The 21,438-nt window shown below is 37.7% G+C and overlaps 1 protein-coding gene across 5 annotated transcripts in view; it reads left to right on the top strand.

Moving 5' to 3' along the window:
- Positions 1-21,438, top strand: part of PPP2R5E (protein phosphatase 2 regulatory subunit B'epsilon) — a 76,125-nt gene that overhangs the window by 8,036 nt on the left and 46,651 nt on the right. The window contains exon 1 of one of the 5 annotated variants that reach the window (XM_062630753.1): positions 13,628-13,825. The exons of 3 other annotated variants lie outside the window; for them this stretch is intronic. The gene's annotated coding sequence lies outside the window, so the exon portion shown is untranslated. Of the gene's footprint in view, positions 1-13,627; positions 13,826-19,641; positions 19,853-21,438 lie in introns of those variants that run through there. One more of the 5 variants, XM_062630752.1, reaches the window with a different exon arrangement.

Consider the following 21,438-nt stretch of genomic DNA (forward strand, 5'->3'; position numbering starts at 1 on the left):
CAGTTTAAAGCCATTCCCTCTTGTCCTGTTACTACATGCTCTTACAAAAAGTCTCTCTCCAGCTTTCTTGTATGAGGTATTGATATATGAGGTTCTTGTCATATGTAATTAATTTCTTCACTTTCCTCTTGTGGTCTTGATAGTTGATTTTTTAATATATACTTTTTTTCAACATCTGGGGGTTGTAGGAAAATTCTTTGCAATAATCTTAAAGATTTCTGATTGTTTCTAAAAGGTATTTATTTGATGGTGTTTAGAAAGGGCCATTACTAATAACATTATGTCTTTTTGAATTTTTTTCTGCTTGTTGTCTCCTACAATTGAAATGTAGTTTTGTGTAGCCACATTTGTAGAGAATGTGTAGAAATGCTGACTTAAACTTTAGATCATAATAAAAGAATACTTCCTTGCCTTAACAGTGTATTAGTGAAACTGTGGTTGCTGAGAAACTGTCAGCTTAGCCTTGATCTTCTAATATTTCCATTCAGTTGTCTTTATTTATTTCTAAGTCTCTTTAGGTCTGGTGATTTTCCTATAGCCATAGTGGTGGTGGTGGGTTTTTTTTGGTTTTTTTTTAATGGGGGGGGGGGGGAAGAAAGGTGAGAAGCTGGGGAAGGTGGGCTTGTTTCGGTTTGCTTTGCTTTTTAATCTGAAGCCTTCAGTATAATTGTTTTACTTCCAGAATTTCTAAGTCTACCTGCTGGGAATTGGAAATGTTAAGGAATGATCATCATTCCTGCATCTTCCTTTTCTATTTTCTTTCTTTTTTTTTTTTTTTAAGTTATTTTTAAGTTGTTTAAACAGTGAAGTAACTTGTAATCACTCTGTAAAATGTATTTCTGTACTCTTCACAACATTGAGTCTAAAATCTTGGTAATTTTCTGCAGGAGCACTTAGACTTTACCATCATTAGAAACTTTAGTTTTCAGTCTGTACTTGTACAATGGGTCTCTCTAATATGTTTCCCAGTATTATTTATTTCTTTAGTAATATTACATTTTTCTTCTCTGTGTTCAAGTGTAACCTTATGGGTCTGTAATAGGACCTCCTATTTCTGTAGTAAGTACCTCCTTTATTTTCCTTTCCTTTGAGAAATAAATCTTCTGGTTTAGCCATGCAATTATTTCTATTTAGCATTATACTTCAACAATGATGTATACTACCTTTATAATTGATTTTGATATGGAACTTTACTGTTGTAAAAGGTATATTTTTTAATATCTCTGGAATTTTGTGTATATAAAATTTGTGGTTTTACATCAAATGTGTATAATAGTAAATATATATAACTTGTTTATATGCAGATATATATCTATATAAAGTTTAGAGTGTGAGCTTATTTAATTTTCTGTTCTGTTTTTAAAACTCAATACTTTTAGTGAGATACTAATTCTGTTAATTGATAAAGCACTATAGTTAGGAAGCAGTCCCTTCACATTCATCTGTTGTAAGCTACTGCCTCCCTGAGAAAAGAGCACTTTCATTTATGCTTTCTGGGGAGTGGGAGGACAGAAAACTATTTTTACATGCAGGGTAATTCCCTTTCACCTACAGTTTTTTCATTCAGTTATTACTGTTTCTTCGGCTCAGTCAGGCAAAAATCCTTAAAAAGTAACAGATGAGGGGACTCAGAGTTCAAAAGAGTTTTGGTAGGGTTGGACATTTAATGGATTAGTGATGGCACCATGTAATCTTGGTAACTGTCTAATTCACAAATATCAGCAGTGGATGAACATTAGAAGTTAAAGAAAATCTCTTAGAGAAATACTACAGTCTTCTTTCAGAAGGATATGGCAGAGCTTATACAAGTTTGAAACCTCACTGGTTGTGTCAGTCATCATTGCAGATACAGTTACATGAGGGCTTTTTCTGATGGTGAAACTTCTTTGAGAAGTTCCCAAGCATATACCACAGTGCACTGCCTTTCATTTGTGCTGAGACAAGTGTTTGTGGGGCCACAGTATAAACAGATTGTTAAAAAACATTTCACCTTCTCCTAATTTTAGTGATGTGGTTGCTCCAGTGTCTTCTCAAACAGTTAATTAAGCAGAACTGAAATAGTGGTGAACTTTTATACAGGGTTGATGGCTTCTGTGTGTGTGGTTATCTGCTTAAAAATAAAAAATACCCAAAATTGCTGCAGTTACAGTCTGAGAATACTTATCAAGCATTTTCCAAAGATAAGGCGACTGTCCAAAGAGCTGGTGTAAAAGACTTTTGTGCCCTTAGTTGTTGCACTTGATCGAAAAAATCGGCTGTTTGAACAAAGTCTTGAAGTCAAGCTATAGGGGAATCAGTTGTCACAGTATGTCTGATAATAAGTCTTACAGTAAGTTGTATTGCTTGAAAACAATGTAATGGAATAATTTTATTTTAAAACACTTTAACTGGAGCACCTCCCATATGAAGACAGGCTCAGGAAGCTGGGGCTGTTCAGCCTGGAGAAGAGAAGCTGCGTGGAGACCTCACAGAAGCCTTCCAACATCTAAAGGGGGCCTGTAAGGATGCTGGAGAAGGACTCTTCATCAGGGACTGTAGTGATAGGACATGGGGTAATGGGTTTAAACTAAAACAGGGGAAGTCCAGGTTGAATGTAAGAAAGAAGTTCTCTACTGTGAGGGTGGTGAGGCTCTGGAACAGGTTGCTAAAAGTAGTGGTAAATGCTCTATCCCTGGCAGTGTAACAGTGGTTTGCGTTGTATGTAGGCTGTAGTTTTCTGTGGGATTCCTGAAAGATTTTCAGGGAGTTCTAACAATACGTTCTGTGGGTCCTCTAAGTTTTTCACCATGCTTCTGATATTTACCTGATCTGAACTGGCCTTTTGTGGGTTGGGATTTTTGTACCTCTTCGCAGTGTCACAAATTTAATATTATTGTGACTTTCTTGGCTTCTTTTTCATGTGTGCTTATACGAAACTTGGATTAAGTTTTAAAGTTTTTAAGTTTTAAAATGCAGGTGGCAGTAAATTTGTTTGTTGCTCTCAAGATTTTGAATATATTGTTAATTATATATGGATTAGGTTGTAAAGGAAAACTGCTGCAACTTAAGTTTCTCATATTACAAATTGATACTAGGAATAGTCAGAAACTGACAAAAGGATGATTCCAGATTTTAGAGGAATTAAATATTATTATTTTTCTTTTATGTTGCCCAGTAGGATGTAATGTGAATGCCTAAACTTCCATTAGTTTTCTTGGGCAGTTTATCTCACATGCTCTCCCCTTTCACGTTCCAGCAGCAGGGCATAGATGTTAGATGCAGTCTCTATAAATTATAAAGTCTATCTAGTATGTGTTTTCCGACTTTTCACAAGGTTAACTGTTCAAAGCTGTTTACAGAGAATCTGTTTTCCTATCTATGTGGAAACAAAGGTGCAAAAGGTGGTGATTACAGCTGAGACAGTACTTGAATCACTGTAGAGAACATAACTTATTTGTTGAATATTGTCTGTTACTAAGGGAATAAATTTGGCAGCATGTTATCTTTGGTGTTTTCAAATAGCATTTTTGGGATAGCTTTTTGCAGAAGTTGAGGTGGTACTGTGTAACTAGTCATATGGTTCTCCTTCACTTTCCCTTTATCCCACCCAACCCATACTTCTCCTTTCTTCTTCCTTTGCTTGTTTATCACTGCTTTCCTTACTCCCACTTCTTCTTCCTATAACCTCTGATGGGTACAATTCCCTTATTTTTCCACAAGAGGGTGATAAAACTCACTGATACATGTGAAAACAAGCTCCAGGTGGGGTGGATAGCAGAGGTTATTCAAAATCTCAAAATGATAAAATTAGCTATATTTCTAAAGAAAAGCAACATAGTCTATTCTTCCCAAGCTCCATCAGTGTGTTAATAGTGGTTGCACCTCTGGAGACAAGACTAGACCTGTCAGGATGGAGATCCACCCTGTGAAAAACACGCCAGCTCCATGATTCCTCTGTTTCAGTAATCAGACCATACTGCAAGACAGTCTTCCCTTTCTGTTATTTGTGCCATAATTTTATCTGTGCTTTCTCCTGCATGCACTCTCTTGGTGTTTCTGTTGGTTTTGTTGGGTTTTTATTTTTTAGCCTTCCCTTCCCCCCCCCCCCCCCCCCCCCCCACCTTATTATTAGAGGAAACAGAACCTTCCTCTCCACCAGTGCTAAGAAACTGCAGTGGTTGGGATTTCTGTTCATGTTCTAAAGGTGCAGAAAGGGTTAAAAGGCAAAGCAAAGAGGGCGAGAAAATAAATAACCACTGCTGTGATTTACCTCTCATAGAGGTTCTAGCAGAAATCTGTATCTGCTTTTGGCTGAACCTAGACCTTAACAGGTATTTTACTCAAGAATAAACACCACTATAGTTTTAGATTCTATTTTTAGTACTAGAAATGATGATGGAGAGAAGTGGTTATTGGTCCTCCTGAGAAGAGTAGCTCCAGAATTGTCTGTCTTTTGATGGATTTAAGTGGCTAAAGTCAGAACTTAAGCAGTGCAGTTGTCTCATGGTATGTTGGATGCAAAGGTACAGGAGCAGAGCTGTGAGGTGTAAATCAAAAGGTTTCAGTCTTTTAACAAAAAGACAACTGCAGAGTCAGTAATCTCATTAGAGTATCTCAGTATTTTGTCTCCTCCTAATAGTAGGGAGTTCCAAAGGCAGGAAAAATGTGTTGAATTCCACAGGACAAGTCTGTTCCCCTTCCTGTTCCTTCAGTGTCCTGTTGTTCCTAAACTACCACGTCCATAATGCACACAGTCAAGTTCAACAAACGGCATTTGGAGCACCATGCTTCATGGGCAAGAAGGGCTAAGTTTAAGGTTTGGTTAAGGTAGCTCTGGATCTCAAGTGGGACAGATTCTTCCAACTAACACACCTGGGGGGGACAACGACGGACATCCCTACCCCAAAGCAGCCCTTCTACAAAATTAAAACTAACCCTTATGAAACCCAAATAATACTTAGAATTTCTGTATATACTTATAATCTGGTTCTGACAGAATGTATCACAGTATCACAGTATCACAGTATGCTGGAGATTGGAAGGGACCTCAAAAGATCATCTAGTCCAATCCCCCTGCCAGAGCAGGAACACCTAGATAACGTTACACAGGAATGTGTCCAGGCGGGCTTTGAATGTCTCCAGGGAAGGAGACTCCACAACCTCCCTGGGCAGCCTGTTCCAGTGTTCCGTCACCCTCACTGAGAAGAAGTTCCTTCTCAAGTTTAAGTGGAACCTCTTGTGTTCCAGTTTGCACCCATTACCCCTTGTCCTATCATTGTTTGCCACTGAGTAGAGCCTGGCTCCATCCTCGTGACATTCCCCCTTTATATATTTATAGACACTAATAAGGTCACCCCTCAGTCTCCTCTTCTCTAAACTACAGAGACCCAGCTCCCTCAGTCTTTCCTCATAAGGGAGATGCTCCACTCCCTTAATCATCTTGGTTGCCCTGCGCTGGACTCTCTCCAGCAGCTCCCTGTCCTTCTTGAACTGAGGGGCCCAGAACTGGACACAATATTCCAGATGGGGTCTCACCAGGGCAGAGTAGAGGGGAAGGAGGACCTCTCTCGACCTACTAACCACCGCCCTTCTAATACATCCCAGGATGCCATTGGCCTTCTTAGCTAGAATGTAAGGGGATTGGAGAGGTTCAAATTTATATTAGCAATGTAACAGTATTTTTCCTAAGTTTTTAGGGTATTCTGATGAAGGAATGGCATAATATCTAGAAACAGAGGTGGCTAAAAGCAGGTTTTGAAGTGTGTCCTCGGCAAGTTTCTTTTTTCTCCTGCTTGGTAAGAAACAGTCATTCCTGTTGCAGAAACTCTCCCAATCCAGGATTTTTCAGAGATGCGGACTGACATGCCCTTCAGAATAGATTCTGAGGTGACCTCATTTGCTAGGAGTTCATTGTTGATCTCCCCTTGTTTTGCATCCTAGCATGAACAGATACTGCACTACAGCAAAAAGTCATTTGAGAGCCAACATTTTCAAAGTTATTTCACTTGTGGTGAAATGTGCCAAGCCTTCATGGTCAATAAAAAGCACATAGTTTGGAAATGAATGTATTTTCATGTTTATTTGTTGTTTGGATACTTCTGGATGAAAACCCCTGATATTTCCAATATGACAGAACAGTTCTACACCACCACATAATATTCAATAATAAAGCACAGACTATTTTTCATTACAGTTAGTCTCTTTAGAGGGAGTATTCAGTACTTAATAATATTTTTGCCCATGTTGTTTTAATTGTCTTGAACAACAGGACCTATCTTGTGTCCAGAGCTGCAGCAACGATAGTTGAATAGATTGCCCACCCACGTGTACTTATTTTCAGGAGAGGAGTCAAATAGGCAAAAGGAAAGTAATTCAGCCTTCTCCCCTATTCCTATATTTGGTGGCCAGCTAGACTATCCCGTCTTTTTTTGAGCTCATGCTGCATTTGTGGTTAATGCAGTTTTTCTGCATTGTTGTTTCCCAGGTTTCTTGTCCATACTGAATATCTGTATTTGGGATTATTTTTTCCCAGATAAATCAGTATGGTGGTTTTTCATACTGAATTTCACTTTATTTTCAGACTATGTAAGGAATTTGCTTAGGTTCCTTTGTATTGTTTCTGACTTTACTGCTGCTCAAAGTTCCTTATTTAATATCCTCAGAAGATGTTATCTATATGCTATTTTAATCATATAGATCATTAAGGAAGTTATTAATGTCTGGACTAAATTGAATCTTATATCTCACTGGCATTTCTTTCCAGCTGGATACTTAGAGATTTTTATCCTTTTATTTCTAGACTTTTTGGCAGTACAGTGTTTCTCAGCCTCTCCTACCCCCAAAAATTGGAATAAGTTTTAGATGTAGGACTGTAGGGGAAAACAGAAGTGTGATTCATGCTGGAATAGAGTAAACTTTGTAAACCCAATTACAATCAAAATTGAAGCTGTATTATATCTTCGCATTGATTTCAACATGCTGGCTTTGTACTTTAATTTGTACAGTAGTAGTTCTTAAATGATAAATTATTAAGTAAATATTTTTCTAGTGGAATATGCTTTCTATTTTTGTATATCATCTTGAGAACAGAATGTGATTCCTTTCTGTAGGGTCAGCTATTTGAAATACTTGACTGTGTTTGTTCTAACTACATAATCTATAATCCTCAATATGTCTTTAATCCACTTTATCTCCTACAGAACTATGTCTTTGGAATAGGGAAGAATATAGTGTGAGAGACAGAATCTAAGGGCATAAAATTTAGGAAGTTTAAATCCATTTCTGAGGTCAGCATTTATAGATCTTGCCAAATAACTGGTAGAAGAAATGACTAGTGAAGAAAATGAAATACTACGCATATTTTCATTCCTATTAAATGAACAAATAATAAAGAAGCTTTACAGTATTTCGTATCTGGAAACAGGATAAAATCAAAGGTAGAATTTATCACCTGGCTTATCTGAAAGTTTTACAGTGTTAAGGGAAATGATTTATTTTTCTTTTGATTCTTTATGATTATTGTGTGAAGTTGAATTGAAATTGAAAATGTTTACTTTTTTTTACCTTTGTATGCATGACTCAGGTGGAAACCAGAGTGCATGTTCCTTAACACTCGCCACTTGAGATTGAGTGGATGCATTAACCTGAAACTAATATAGCCGTGGGTTCAAGGAGGGCAGTGTGTGCACACATGCACATGCATGTTTAGAAGTCTATTATTGGAAGAACGAGTGTGTCCTGGTGTTGGTTAGTAGTCTTTTTGACAATCTGATATGCTGGTTTTGTTAAGGATTGCACCAAGAGCTTCTGTTGCGATTGCTTCATTTGAATACGGGAGGAGAAAAATTTTGGAAAAAGATTGACTGTAGCCTAAATATTATTAGTATTAATAGGCAAGTATTAAAGTATTAATACGCAAAATGTGACTCTTGAGCAAAATTATTGATGCTGCTGGGGACGTCTATTTTGAAGGACTTGATAGACTGCACATTTTTCAAGTAGGAGAATAGGGAAGACCAGTCATCAACAAGCAGCTATCAAAATTTAAGAAGATTTTTTTTTTTTAATTAACCCTAAACAAGCTTTATTAAAACTACTGGTTTTTTGGTTGTAAACTTCAGATATTTTATTTTATAAGTATTGTAGTATTAGATGCAAAGGCAGGTAAATCTTTTTTCCAATTGTTGCTGTTGCTTTTGTAGTTTTTGGTAAGACAGCAGTTGAAGATTATTAAACGCAACAAGTTATTAAAGGTCAGGTTTCTGTGTTTATCTGATACTAAAGTATCAGGTACCATTTGTCAGGGAATGACTGATTTCTCATTTCACCTAGTGACAAATAATCTGATTTTACACGGTCTTTGAGTTTGGGGAGGGGTGGGGATAGTGATCATGTGAAATGGTAAACTTCCGTTGTAGTGAAGCCACACTACATAGCAGGCCTGGGTTCAAACACCACCAGTACTTCTATTTTCTATTTTTTTTACGTAGTTGGTGTTAAGCACGAGTATTCATGGTTTCATATTTAGAAGATGATGAAGATCAGCAATGTTAAATAAATCTGGCATATCTCTCTTAATGTTTGTTGTTCTTACAAATGGTTAGGAACACGCATGACACTGAAACTCCCACATTCTTATAATACTAAACAGAAGGAAAAAGATAGTGTGGAATTTCAGCATTCTATATTTGTAAAACTTCTGAGAATCCTGTGAGGAGATGTAAATTGCAGGGGACCTTATTTAGTTGAGTAGAGATTTACTTTATACAGAAAAAAAAGATACCATGTAAAGCAGCAACGGTCATAGTCTGTTACTTGCCCTTACATGATGTCATCTAATCCATCCCGTGGAAGGGATAGGAACTGGCTAACAGGGCAGCAAGTGAATGTGAACACTGAAATGTTTATTTTGTACCTGCAAATGCCATTGCGCGAACATCCATATGGCTGCAGGGAGGGCTGGCCTGTGTTTTGGTTGCTCCAGTGAGGAAGTAAGTGGGAATTTGCCCCTTTTTTTTTTTTCTTTTCATTTAGACAAGTTTTCTATCAGCTTCACTGCTTAAATTCATATTGTGCTTTCTGTGATGCCATACCATTTTCAGTAAAAGAGCAGTTGCATGGAGACAAAGAGGCTGCTGATTTAAGTCTCAACAGAGAAGTCTGTTAGGCTTCAACTGTGGGAGGATACTAAATGTAGCTAAGAGGTTGGCAGATGCTACCTGGACCAAACCTACTTGAAAATATTAAGCAGCTGTTTAGTAGGTTTGCCTAAAACCCATTTAATGGCTGGAAGAATTGCTGGAAAAATATGACAGAGGAGTTTTGGTTTAAAAATGTACTTAATGTCTGGATGTAATTTCTGTTCATGTTGAAAAAGAACAAAAAAGCAGAGTTCAGCTACAAATATTTTGCTGGTGTTGATGTGAGGGTAAAAAAATCCATCTGCAAGCTCTTCCTTCTCTTCTTACGTGTCTTTTTTTTTTGTGGATTATATCAGTTTATGTGACTTTCCTTTTCAAGAGGAGTAATAACATTTCTGATTATGTAAGGCTGAAAGCTGTGGAGTGTTGTCTTCTGAAGTTTTCACAAAGCTCAGAGCAGCTGCTGCTATTAATGTTTTTCTAAGCTATAACAATGTGAAATTTTACTTCAAAGGGTTTATTTTGCACTCCAGCCTGTGAGAGCACCATAAGGAGGCCAGAAGTGAGGTAGTGGGACTAGGCCTGAATTTCTACTGGCTGCATGTGGAGCTGGGTGTACAGGCCAAGAGGGAAAGCTTTCTTCATCTGCTCCTTCCTCATCCCTTGCACTGGCCTCCTCTGCAGGTTTGCATGGTCCTGGGAGCTGCCCTTGTTTCTTGCCAAGGCAAAGTGTCCTTAGCCATACCATCTGTGACCTGTGAGATGCTGTGAGGGACTCATGAAATAAGCTACCCCAGCATTTTTTGGTTTTTCATTTGGTGGGCGAAGAAGGGAGATAAAGAGGTTGTGTGAAGCTGTTGTGCTGTGTGACTAAGCAGAGAGAAAAAGCCTAGGAAGCCATTGCTCAGGACCAGGGGACTTGATTCTAACAGGAAGTATGAATTTATAATTCGTTTCTAAGTGCAGTTCCCTTTATGACCTGTTCCATGGGGAGAGTTGATTACAGGATCTCTGTGCTGGGTCATTAAATAGGTAACATCAATGGAGATACTTATGCTTCAGAAGCAGAGATATGTACATGTGTGGTTATAAGCGTTTCCAGATCCAGTGAACCTGGAAAAAAGTCAAAAGAGATGATTAATGTTTTGTACCTTTTGAAATCGGTTTAATTTTGTGTGCCCAAATCTTCAGGCAGGTGCTGTATAGAAATGGAAGAAAAAAGATAAATTACCTTTTCAGCATGTCTTCACATTGAACCACAAAATAATATCCAAATGAACAAGAATCTCTTGTCTGAATCTAAATTGAAAATGCAGTTTTCGATGTCCTGATGATGCCAAAAATGATCATTTCATTGTAGACAAGTTGAACTAAAACCTGGGAGATTTCTGCAAAACTACCTGAAAGAAAAAAAATACAATTCTCTTTTAAAATGAGGCAACGAAATAGCAGGAACTTTCTCACAGAGTCTGTGTTGATCTGTCTCTACTAGTATCATAAATATGTTCTGTGTGATTTATTTACTATTTCTCTTGTTACTACACTATGCACTAACATGGCTAAAGTTTCAGTATACAGTTTCATAAAGTTTCAGTAAGTCTTGTAGAATTTCTAGAAACTTATTTCTGAAAGAGTGCCCTTCTGCCTGTGTGAAATGGTTGCTTTAGAATTTCTCTAGTGGTCCCTTGCGGTTTGTTGGGGATAGTTTTTTGCCCTGGGTCAGCCTTTTGCTTTGTGCATGAATACCAGCCCAAATTTGGCATAGTTCTTTGATGGAGTAAGATAATTTTGTGAGTAACAGAAAGAGATAGGGTTATCATAATTAAGAATCATCAGGCAATTTAGCATCTGTTATTAACCAGAGTGTACATGTGTCATCCTTGCAGAGCAAATTATTTGTTTCCTCTTAGGTGTGACAGAGGCATTAGTGTTACTCCTGTGTGTGGCCCTAGTAAGATCAGTACTAGGATGCATCGTGGAGTTTGGGACTTGAACTAATTGAAGAAGATATAGCAAGTGACACAGACCCATTAAATGATCGAAGATTCAGAGAAAATGCTTTATGCAGTACAGTTAAAAAAATATAATCTGTTTGAATAGTTTATTGAAAAGCTTGAGGTCTGATATAGTCATAGTGTCTTACGTGGAGAAAATAGTGGTCAAACACAAGAAGAACTAATGCTGTCAGCTAAAGCCAGAAATTAGGCATGCATTTTTAATAATGAGGAGAAATATGTGCTGGCAGGAACTCTTCAAAGTGATTTCTGGTTTTGTGCTTCCAAATCAAGAGTCACGACTTTTCTGAAAGTTATATTGTAGTTGAACACCGGTTGTTAGACTGAATTCACAGAGGATTGCTTCATTAGGGAATCTTGGGGGCTGTTTCATTTAGCTTGGGCTATATGCTCTGGTAGCCCCTTCTGGCTTGCAGTTTCCTACATACGCAGTTGTAACAGCCCCAGCTTTACCCATTTCAGAAGCCTTGAAAGTTTGTAGGTAAGGCAGTGAGTGATTTGGGAAGAAAAGTGAGGCTTTCATGTGTTAAGAGTAGTTGGATATTTCCTCGGAAGAATTAGAATGTGTTGATTCCTCTGCTTTTTATATCTTCAGTTATACTCTGCTTGTTGTTCAGAAGTGCTTGCTCTTTTTGCTGCTCAGTCTGAGACGCTGGGTCGTGATTTACAGAGTGGATGATGACTCAAAATACAAGTGAACTTGGTGGGAACTAGTCCTAAATACTACATAGTGCTAAGTAAACATTCAGAGAAATCAGGATGTCTCAAATTGGGCATTGAAAAATTAATGGATGCTTTCAATCTGAATCTTTTTATTTCTCCATGTTCTTTTAAATTAATATCTTGTGAGTAGTACAGCGTAAAAATGATAGTCTTTAAAAATGTCTGATTTGAGCAAAACGAGATAAAAATTAAATATGACATTATACAAACTCTTTATGATTCTTTGCTTTCATTACAGCTGAGTAACTGAAAGATTGCTCTCATCTTATTTTAATAGAAACAAATCTGATTTAATTATTTTTGGTTTTCTTTTCAAAAATTATAGACTGTCATTGACATTTTTAAAGTCACAGCTGAAGGTGATGATACAGCCTAGTGAAATTCAGGTCTGAGCCAGACTGGAGCACTGTTGCTTCATTGACTCATCTGAAGCATGAGGTTCCTTCCTTCTCAATCAGATTTTTTATTTGTTTAAAGTAATAAAACTTTTAAATGAATTATCTTGGTTTTTAATTCACTATAATAATTCATTGTTGCATTACTTTTTCTTCCTGAGGGTAATGTGCTGTGGGTTTTTTTGAAAAAAAAAAAAACAACACCTTTTTTTAACTGAAATCCATAGTTGGTTTTGTTGCTTCCAGGATCTGGTCCTTCTTATTAGCACATTCTAGCAAACCTCACCAGGTTAAATTAGGGCTGTAGATTTAAAATAATTTTAAACTGTGATTCTATGTAAGCTTTTCTATTTTCTCACTTCCCTCTGCCTGTCCCGAGTACAACTGTCTTTGCATGCCTTTTCTCTCTTTGTCCTTTACTGCTGGGGAGAATGCTGATGCCACCTGCATTTGTGATCTTCACTGTCAACTGTAAACTGTCTGGTAGCAAATGCTTTGTATGTTTGCTTGGTATTCCCTTCTTTGGTTCTAAATCTTAGAGAACATTGAACAGCTTCTCCCAGTGCTGTGAAATGATATTTTACAGCACTAAAAAGTTCATCTCTGTGGACTTCTGGTGTGTTTGTTCCACCAGTTTCGTGGTGTAACATGCAGTAATTTAGTGTGATGAGTTGTGCGTCCTTACATTAACTTTTGTCCTTCTCCATTTCCAAACATATGTGTTAAAACCAGTAAAGCAGACCATTGAAGGTAGAAGGGAACCTCCGCCTTTGCAGAAATGAGTGAAACCTCAGATGATGTGATTTAAACCAAACCAAAACAAAAAACCTAAGGTTTCATGGCTGTTACAGACTCCTTAAAACTCACTTTTTGATTTATTCTTTTTAGGAATTTGGTGAAATGAAACATGATATGCTGGTGAATCCAGAACTTGTGGAGATTTGATATATACTTATATAGAGGCAGTGAGTTGCTGAAATGAAAGCTGTTCAGTGTAGTTTTCGAAAAATGATTATGCTCTTGTTGTCTGAAAATAAAGGGCTGTAATCTGAGCCTCCCTTTTTAAAAGACTTTCCTCTGACGTTTCAAAGTAGAGTCTGAAAAAGGAAGTAATTTGTAGGCTGTTGAAATCCAGTTCAGTGTCAAAGCAACCAAAGAAGAAAATTACTCAAAATAAATGGTTGCTTTTATTTTGAAACCGTGTCAAAGTGGAGGAGCTTTCTTTACACATAGTTACTATTGGCTACACAAACCCCTCGTTTCTGTGGCTAATGATAGATAGGAATAATGTAATTCATGCCTTGTCATAGTTTGCTACTTAATCATCTTGTTTGGCACTCCTCTCTTCATGTTATGTGTGGCCATAATTCAGCAATGAAAGCTCACTTGGGCACTGGTATTACAGTCCAGTAATCAAAGAGGCTGGGATTATGCAGATAATGAAAGGACTGCCCAGCGTGTGTTTACCCACGAGAACTGGAATGAAGTTAGAGGCAGTAAACAGCCGGGGAGCTGCCTTCAGCGCTGGACGATGGCCGTCACTCCTACGTCACGGCTGCTCTAGAGATCCAGGGTGGGTAAGGAGAAACCGAGAGCGCTCTCGGGTTCAGGGCCGTGTGTCAGCACTACTATTTGGAGTTTTCGCCATGAAAAACTTAATCTCTTACAAATCTGTAGTAATGTTGTCTTTTGTTTGCTGTTGCTGCTGTCAAAAGTAGTATTTGAAGGAGGTTACTAACATTTGATTAGAAAATACTTGATTTATAAGCTAGCAGTTTCCTGGACATTAACATAGATTAGAAAGATAAAGAGGGGGTGTAGCATGAATCTGAATGCAAATAAAACAGAAAACCAGATTTGTTTTTTCTTTTCTTTTCTTTTCTTTTCTTTTCTTTTCTTTTCTTTTCTTTTCTTTTCTTTTCTTTTCTTTTCTTTTCTTTTCTTTTCTTTTCTTTTCTTTTCTTTTCTTTTCTTTTCTCTTTTCTTTTCTTTTTTCTTTTTTTTTTTTCAATTGATAACTGCAATTTTAGATTCTAAACCAAACATTTTTCTCAGAGGCCAGCACCAAACCTTTGTGAATCATCTGTGATTCAAAGTGTTGTTATCTTTGGATAACTTTATTTTAAATTTTGGAGTTGAAAGCAATTGCTTGGCTCGATATTTGAATGTGAGTGTAATTGGGGGGCAAAGTAATGGGTAAAATGATGAGAGGATAATGGGAAGTATTTGAGGAAGTGAAAGGGGAAAATAAGTTTGGTTGGGGTTTGTTTCGTGGCTTTTTTTTTTTTTTAAACTCAAGCCCTTTCCCTCTCTTGTTTTTTAAAGGGTGTTTCATTTCTAAGTAGTGTAAGTTCTTCCAAGCTACTTATGATTTTTTTGTGAAGTGGTTTCCATGCTCTTGTCAATGCATGAATAACAAATAATAGAATGGGTGGGGAGGAAGTTGATTGTAATTTGACTTAAAAGCATGGATGTTTTGACCTCAAGGATTGGTAGTTTGAAAAGAATGATTTGCTGTGCTGTTTGTGTGAGTGTTGGTTTGTTTAATGTTAATCACCATCCAGTTATGAATATAATTCACTTGTTAGGCAAGTGAATTAGTCTATAGGCTAGTGTTGGACTTTTAAACATACCTTCAGCCAGCAGTCAGGTTAGAAGGAGGTATGCTCTTTAGAGTGCTCCATTGATGGAAAGAAGCAATGCTCATCTTGTGGATGTAATGAAGGTAAGGTTCTTAAAGGTGTCTGAAAAATAAGAATTTTTTTTATTATTATTATAGTTTTTTATATGCTTAAAAGATGGATTTCCTAAGATATTATTTTGAGTGACTACCTGTCAATTTTTCAAGCGTAATCAAAGCATAAGGTATTGTGAGTTTTTGGTAGGGCTTTGTTGTTGTTTTTGTTATTTGCTTTTTCTAATTACTCATGTTTCAGGTGCTAAGATTTGAATAGGATGCTTTATTTGCTTTACAGCTTGAGATGGCTGTCTTTAGCAGCTGTAAACTTTAGCAGCTGTAAACTTTCAGTGACGGGTATCACTTAAAAATACTGTCTGCGCATGCTGTAGCAAAGCTGTAGCAAAGCTGTGGACTCGGAGGAAAGCTGATCCTTATTTTTTTAAATGATGGTTTTATTTGGCTTGTATTTGCAGAGCTTTATGAGACAGTGAGTCAAAATTAGATCAACTTATAACCTGATCCTATATTCAGAATCTTCTAGCCTTGAGAGCCCTAAGAGCTGGGGATGCGTAGGATCATCAGTCTCCACATTTTAACAGTTTTCCCTGCATTTCAGAATTAAGGCCAATTTCTGTGTTATTCAGAACCAAGTGTAATTTGGTTACATTTGCACTTTTCCTGATTAAGGACTGCTGAATCAGGTTAACTATTTGACAGGTAGTCATGTAGAGGGAGATGTGTGTTAATGTGTGTTACCCTAGCTAGTGTGCTATGTGGTAACATCAACAAGGCAAAGTCTGATTGCTGTGTTGAAGAACATTAAGAGGGACTGTACTTGTATTTTAATTCAAAAAAGAGATTGCAGTGTATTTTATTTTTTGCACTTTTTTTTTTTTTTGCTGTGGTGAAGACAAGTTTTGAAGTTGTCATTGAACATGACTTGATTCTCCTCCAGTTGGAGGTAGAGTATTCTGTACAGAATAAAGGTAAAATTGTAAAAACAAGTTGGATTTCCAATTTTCCAAGTTTTTATGTGAAAGTTATAAATCCAGATGTTTTCATACCAGTAATGTGCTCTCAAATATTTCCATAGGAAAAAAATTCTTTGTTTCTGTTTGGTTTAAGAAAGGACATCAGCATTGCTTATTAGCCATAGAATCATAGAACAGTATAATAAAAAAGCTCTACTTTCAAAAGAGCGATCCAACAAGAATTTTGTACACATTGTGTATTCTACTCCTTGGACATTCAGAAAACGTTAAGAGTTTCAATTATAGTTCAGGTATTTCTTCAGTCATTAGTTTTTGGTTTTGTTGTTTGGTTTTTACCTAAACATTTTCAAGTAGTTGTAAAATTATTCTTCCTACAGATTTGAATGAGTTCATTCCTTATACCAAGGGAGAAAACTTCATTTTTTTTTAAATTTATTTTTCAAATGTGCAGGAAGCCCAGAAACATAAAATGGCCAAAGTTTGTTAGCTTAGACATACCCAGAAGTAGGTAGCAGCTTGCTAAATAGTGACAAGAAAAGGTAGGATGATCAGGGAAGGGAAAGCAAAGGGGAGTTGTTGCTCAGTCACAGAGGAAGTTGAGAGGAACTAGACAGACCTGTTGTATAGGAGGAGTTGGAGGGACAGGTGCAGGGCAGTGGAGGGGAATTAGAGCTTACTGGTACCAGAACTGGGCTGAGTACTGAGGAACAGAGAGCTCTGCTTGAGTGAATGTGTTCTGTGTGAGAGAGGAGGGAAGTGCTACTGCAGGCAAACTGCTGAGGTATCTGAGCTTGCTCTAATATCTAAACCACTTTTTCCACAACTTTTTGAAACTCTGTGCATTTTTGTAACATTGGAAAAATAAGAAGAAAATTCAAGAGTTACTTAGTATGCTGTTACTTGGAGATAGTTGAGGATGTAGAAAAATGATAATAAAATTTTATTCCTGAACAGGTGAAGTACATTACTGTACAATAATACAGTTTTTTTTTTTTACAAGTACTTTTATCAAAAATACCAATAAATTTGCATCTGTCTACAAGCTGGTTGAGTTTTTGAGTAATTTATTTTTTTTTCAGGTGATCTGAGCTATTGCAGGGAGGGCCAGGGATGGATACTTGCACCATGAGTGCCCTAAGGTGGTGCTGATGCCTCAAGCAAGGATTATCTCATAGTTGGGAAGAGTAGTGCTCAAAGCAGAAGAACCTGCCATTTTCCTCTTCATTGCACAAGCAAGCCTTTTTTAATTTCCTTTGCCTTGCTGTATCCTGATCAAACCCTTGCATTAGGCCAAGAAAACCTGTGTGTCCAGGTAAGGCTGTGTGCAGCGAAAGAGGACAAACTGGGCTGTTCTTTGCACCTAATGTGAGTGGGGACAAACAACTCAGGAGAGCTCAGCCATCTCTGGTAGGCCTGGGTGAGTGCAGGAGATGGCACTGAAATGGTAGAAAAGCCCCGTGGGGAGCAGGGACCTGTGAGCCCCCTCCGGAAAGAGTGCCATGGAGAGTCAGTGGTTTCCTTTCCTGTACTGAGGTCAGCGCAGGACATTGGGATTGATTGAAGCTGAGTACCCTCAGAGATCCCTTAAGTTTCTAGGCTGGTCACAGATCACCATAGCACCTGCCTGCCACATCTGCTTTGAACATTGGAGAATAGCCTCCTGTAAAATGATCAGTCACCATCAGGCCTTGGTCTGTGTAGAAACTATTTTGGCTGTGCCTGAACACCCCATGGATAATCCAAGAACGTAACTGGGACTAACCATGTCCTGTCCCATTACAGTTGTGTCCACAGCTAGAAACTCCTACATTTTTCCAACATTTTGGATCAACAAGCATGAAGTCTAGGAGTTGAACAGTGAGAGGGATGCTCTTGAGCTGGGTTCGAGGGCCCAGATTGCCTGGTACTCCTGTGATGGTCTCTGTTTGTCCTATGGGAGCTTGCTCTCTGCTCACTCCTCGCTTCTTCCAGGAACAGAATGTCTGTCACGGTGCTGTCGTGAGAAGTGAGTATTTCTCATTGGTTTTGGGGCACCATATGTTTGAACCCAAATAGATGTGCATGCCTTTTCTGTAATATAATTTACTGGAGTTCTTGCTGTATTACTTCTGTATTACTGGAGTCTTCATTCTGGACCAAAGTTATACACAGCCATACAGACCTGTTTCTTTAAAAACAAAAATAACCAAACCCAAACCAAACTAATGAGGGAGTGGGAGGTAGGGATGCACAGGGCTAATGGTGGTGGTTTGCAGGGCAAGGATTTTGCAGTCTGCTATATATGTTCATTCTTTTTAGCAGATTCACACTTAAAGCAGATCCTTTTTGCCTTCTTTTCAAGTGAAAAGAAGGTCCTTTCTCAGCAAAACAGATCATCATAGGAGCATTCAGTTTCTCATTTGCAGAATAAATGATTTCAAGTTCTCTTGGGTCCACATGGAAAAAGTACTCCACCGTTTTACCGGATGCTGTGTTCTCCAAAACATCCCATTTTTTTAAAATGGCTGTTTTTTAATGATTCGCAGCTGAAGGCCCTTCCCTGTTCTCTTGGCAGTGTATGCTGTCTTCATGGGGTGGAACAGGATCCTTTTTTGTCCTAGGAAATAGTATTAATCCTGCCAGTATTTAACTGAATCCAGGATTACCAATGTATGGAAAAGCTCTGCTCTTAGTTTTTACAGATGATGTTCATGACATCTTATAGTTGCATTCATGTTGTCAAAAGCGCATGTTGTGTTTGTCTGTGGTAACCTCGAAATTTCTAAAAGGGATTCATTATATTAGTATTAAACGACTGCAGTCTTCATTAGTGAAAATGAGCCAAGTTCTCTTAATAAATGGTAATTTTCTCACTTACGTTCTATATTTCTGAGGTAATGGCTTTTAAATACTTAGCATTTAAATTTGCCATTCTAGTCAAATAATAAAGTGTTACCATCACTGTAAAGTAATTTAGAATGAATTTAGATAATTTAGTTATTTACTTTTTCCCAGTGTTTTCCTAGCAAGAACTGCCTAACTAGTCTGTCTCATGATCCATTTTTCCTGTTTGTACCAATTTGGTTGATAACTACACAGAAACAGAATAGTTAGGAGGAAATTCCAAGATGCTCCAACTTAACTTTTCATTAGCGAAGTGATTAAGAAGCAAGCAGGGCTTGCTGAGTTGTCTGAAACATCATTTTGTAGCTGTGAAGCCAGCTGTTTTCTGTTGAGTATGTAAGAAGTCTGTGTGGAAAAAAAAAACTGTTTCAGAATAGGCTGCTTATGTGTGTGCATTGTCATCACTCGTTTCACTCATTAAAGATCTAACTATACATGTTTTTTATGTCAGTTCTTTTGAGAAGATACCTGCAAGTTTACAGGTAATATGTGTGTGTGTGTGGGGAAGACTGGTGAATAGGTCAAGTACAGTTGATCTCTAGTACTACAGTTAATCTCATGTGTTATGTATTGCTTCCTTACAGGATTTAGAACTTTAAATGCCTAAACTCTTGTGCAGGAAGGTCATTACTTAAAAGTGTGAGGTCATTACTTAAAAGTGTGTGAGTGAACTTGAAATAGAATCTTGGAGGCTAAATTCTGGTTAATTTGTGTTACACTTTGGGCTTTATCTTGAATGGGAACAAATTCACTGGAAGCTTCCTCAATTGAGTTAATGCAAGTATGAGACATACAGATTCCTCAGTGCAGCAGCTCAGAAAGAGTTACTCAACTAGGTTACTTCTCCAGTTGTGACTAAGGGGCCAATTAGCAGCATCCGGAGTGAGACGGCAGCGCCTAGGTAAAAATAGATGGCATTTGGAGAAGCTAGGGGCTGTTTTGGAGAAGGTCTTCAGCTGCAGACTGAGAGAAGCAAGACAAAGAGGCAAGCTTCAGAAAGGAGTATTACAGACATGATTGTGAGAAACTCCACACACAGGCAAAGGTAGGATTAGCCCAGAGAAATGTCAGGAAGCAATACCGAATTGGACCCTAAAACTGAAGGGCCTCTGCTGCTGATGGAATGCCTAAGCTGGATTCTTCCTCACTCCCTTCTGACAAAACAAATAATATTAGTATTGATATTAAAATGAAACAAGCTGTAATATCCTCTGAAAATACAGGAACCAGAGAAGTGGGTGTACAGCTCTCTCAATTGGTAGGTCTTATGTTAGGGATTGATACTTCAATGTCTCAGTCAGAGAAAGGAGTAAGGCACACAGAAGTGCTGCTTCAGCAGGTTAGCTTGAAGGCAATTAGTTGACTATTGCTGGAGTCTCCTAGACCAAACAATTAATATTCCAGGTACAGGGCAGAGAACTTGATGGCATGGGATTGTATCTTGCTTTCTAGTCTTTTCAGTTATAACTTCATCCTGTGATGAGAGTTTTGATGTTCCTTGTCTGTTATTTCTGTAGGATACTGAAGCCACAGGATTAGTGTAGTTTAAAACTCTTGTTCCTTACTCGCCTAATTTGACTGTGCATTAGACATTGGATTGGGGAAAGGCCATCTGTGCATGTGCCTGCTGATATAGCCTGAATGTAAAGAGAATGTCAAATGCTGTTTGCTTTCTCTTGATAAACTTCAGTTCAGTGGCAGTAATTACTTATTTTTATTTTAAATGGCATGCTTTACTTGTATTAGTGAATTTGGTATATCATGTGGGGGGAGGAGAAAAAAAAGTCAAGAAGGCTGCACCTGAAGTCCTAGATTTAAATGCACAAAGGATATGTGCAAGATCTGAACTATTGCTAGTAGCCTAATCGTGAGATTGGCAATTCCTAAAAAGTATGAGCAAGCTAGAGAGTGTAGGAGCTTGTGTATTCATATGATCAGGTAAAAAGCATGTTTGCTGTCCTGTACATGCTTTCCTGATCAGTGATCTGTACCTGCAGAGACTCTGTAAAAATGCCTTTTAAAAGTTATGCTAATTCACCAATAATGTATTTGGATCATCTCACTTATGAAGAGGAGCTTTCAGATTCTACTTGTGTATGTATAAATCTGCAAAATACACACTTTTCCTACTGAGTTTTTCTCCGTTAATTTTTCATGGAATGCAAAATGCTGAGATTGCTGTTCTTTTTTTGATTAGTAAGCAATGAGCTTTCTGCCAATTAGAGCAAAGGTGTAATTGCAGTTCTAAAGAACCAACGTAACACTCCCATTGACTTCAGTTTGGCAAGGATGCCAACTGAAAATGAAGTCTGTGACCACAGCACAGCTGAGGATAAATAAGCTGTTGGTAATCAGCTTATCATCTTCAAAAGAGAAGCACCTTTACTGATGAGTAGCTTGGAAGAGATAGGGTAGCAGTGTTATTTGGTAACCAGGGAAGATACGTTTTAATTGTATTTAATGCCTAAAATGTTATGTCTGGTTGATATTTGTAACAGTCTAAACTAAAAATGTTTTGCAAGTGACTTTGATAAGCACAGCAGAGCAATACCTGTGGTTATATTAGTTGTGTGACATAAACTTGTAGTCTCTGTATTTTTCAGTTTTCTCAAACTTGTTTATGAATCTTAA

This window comes from Pezoporus occidentalis, unplaced genomic scaffold (assembly GCF_034315485.1).
Source record: "Pezoporus occidentalis ecotype Australia unplaced genomic scaffold, CSIRO_AGI_Poc_V1 ctg36, whole genome shotgun sequence".
Classification (NCBI taxonomy): domain Eukaryota; kingdom Metazoa; phylum Chordata; class Aves; order Psittaciformes; family Psittacidae; genus Pezoporus; species Pezoporus occidentalis.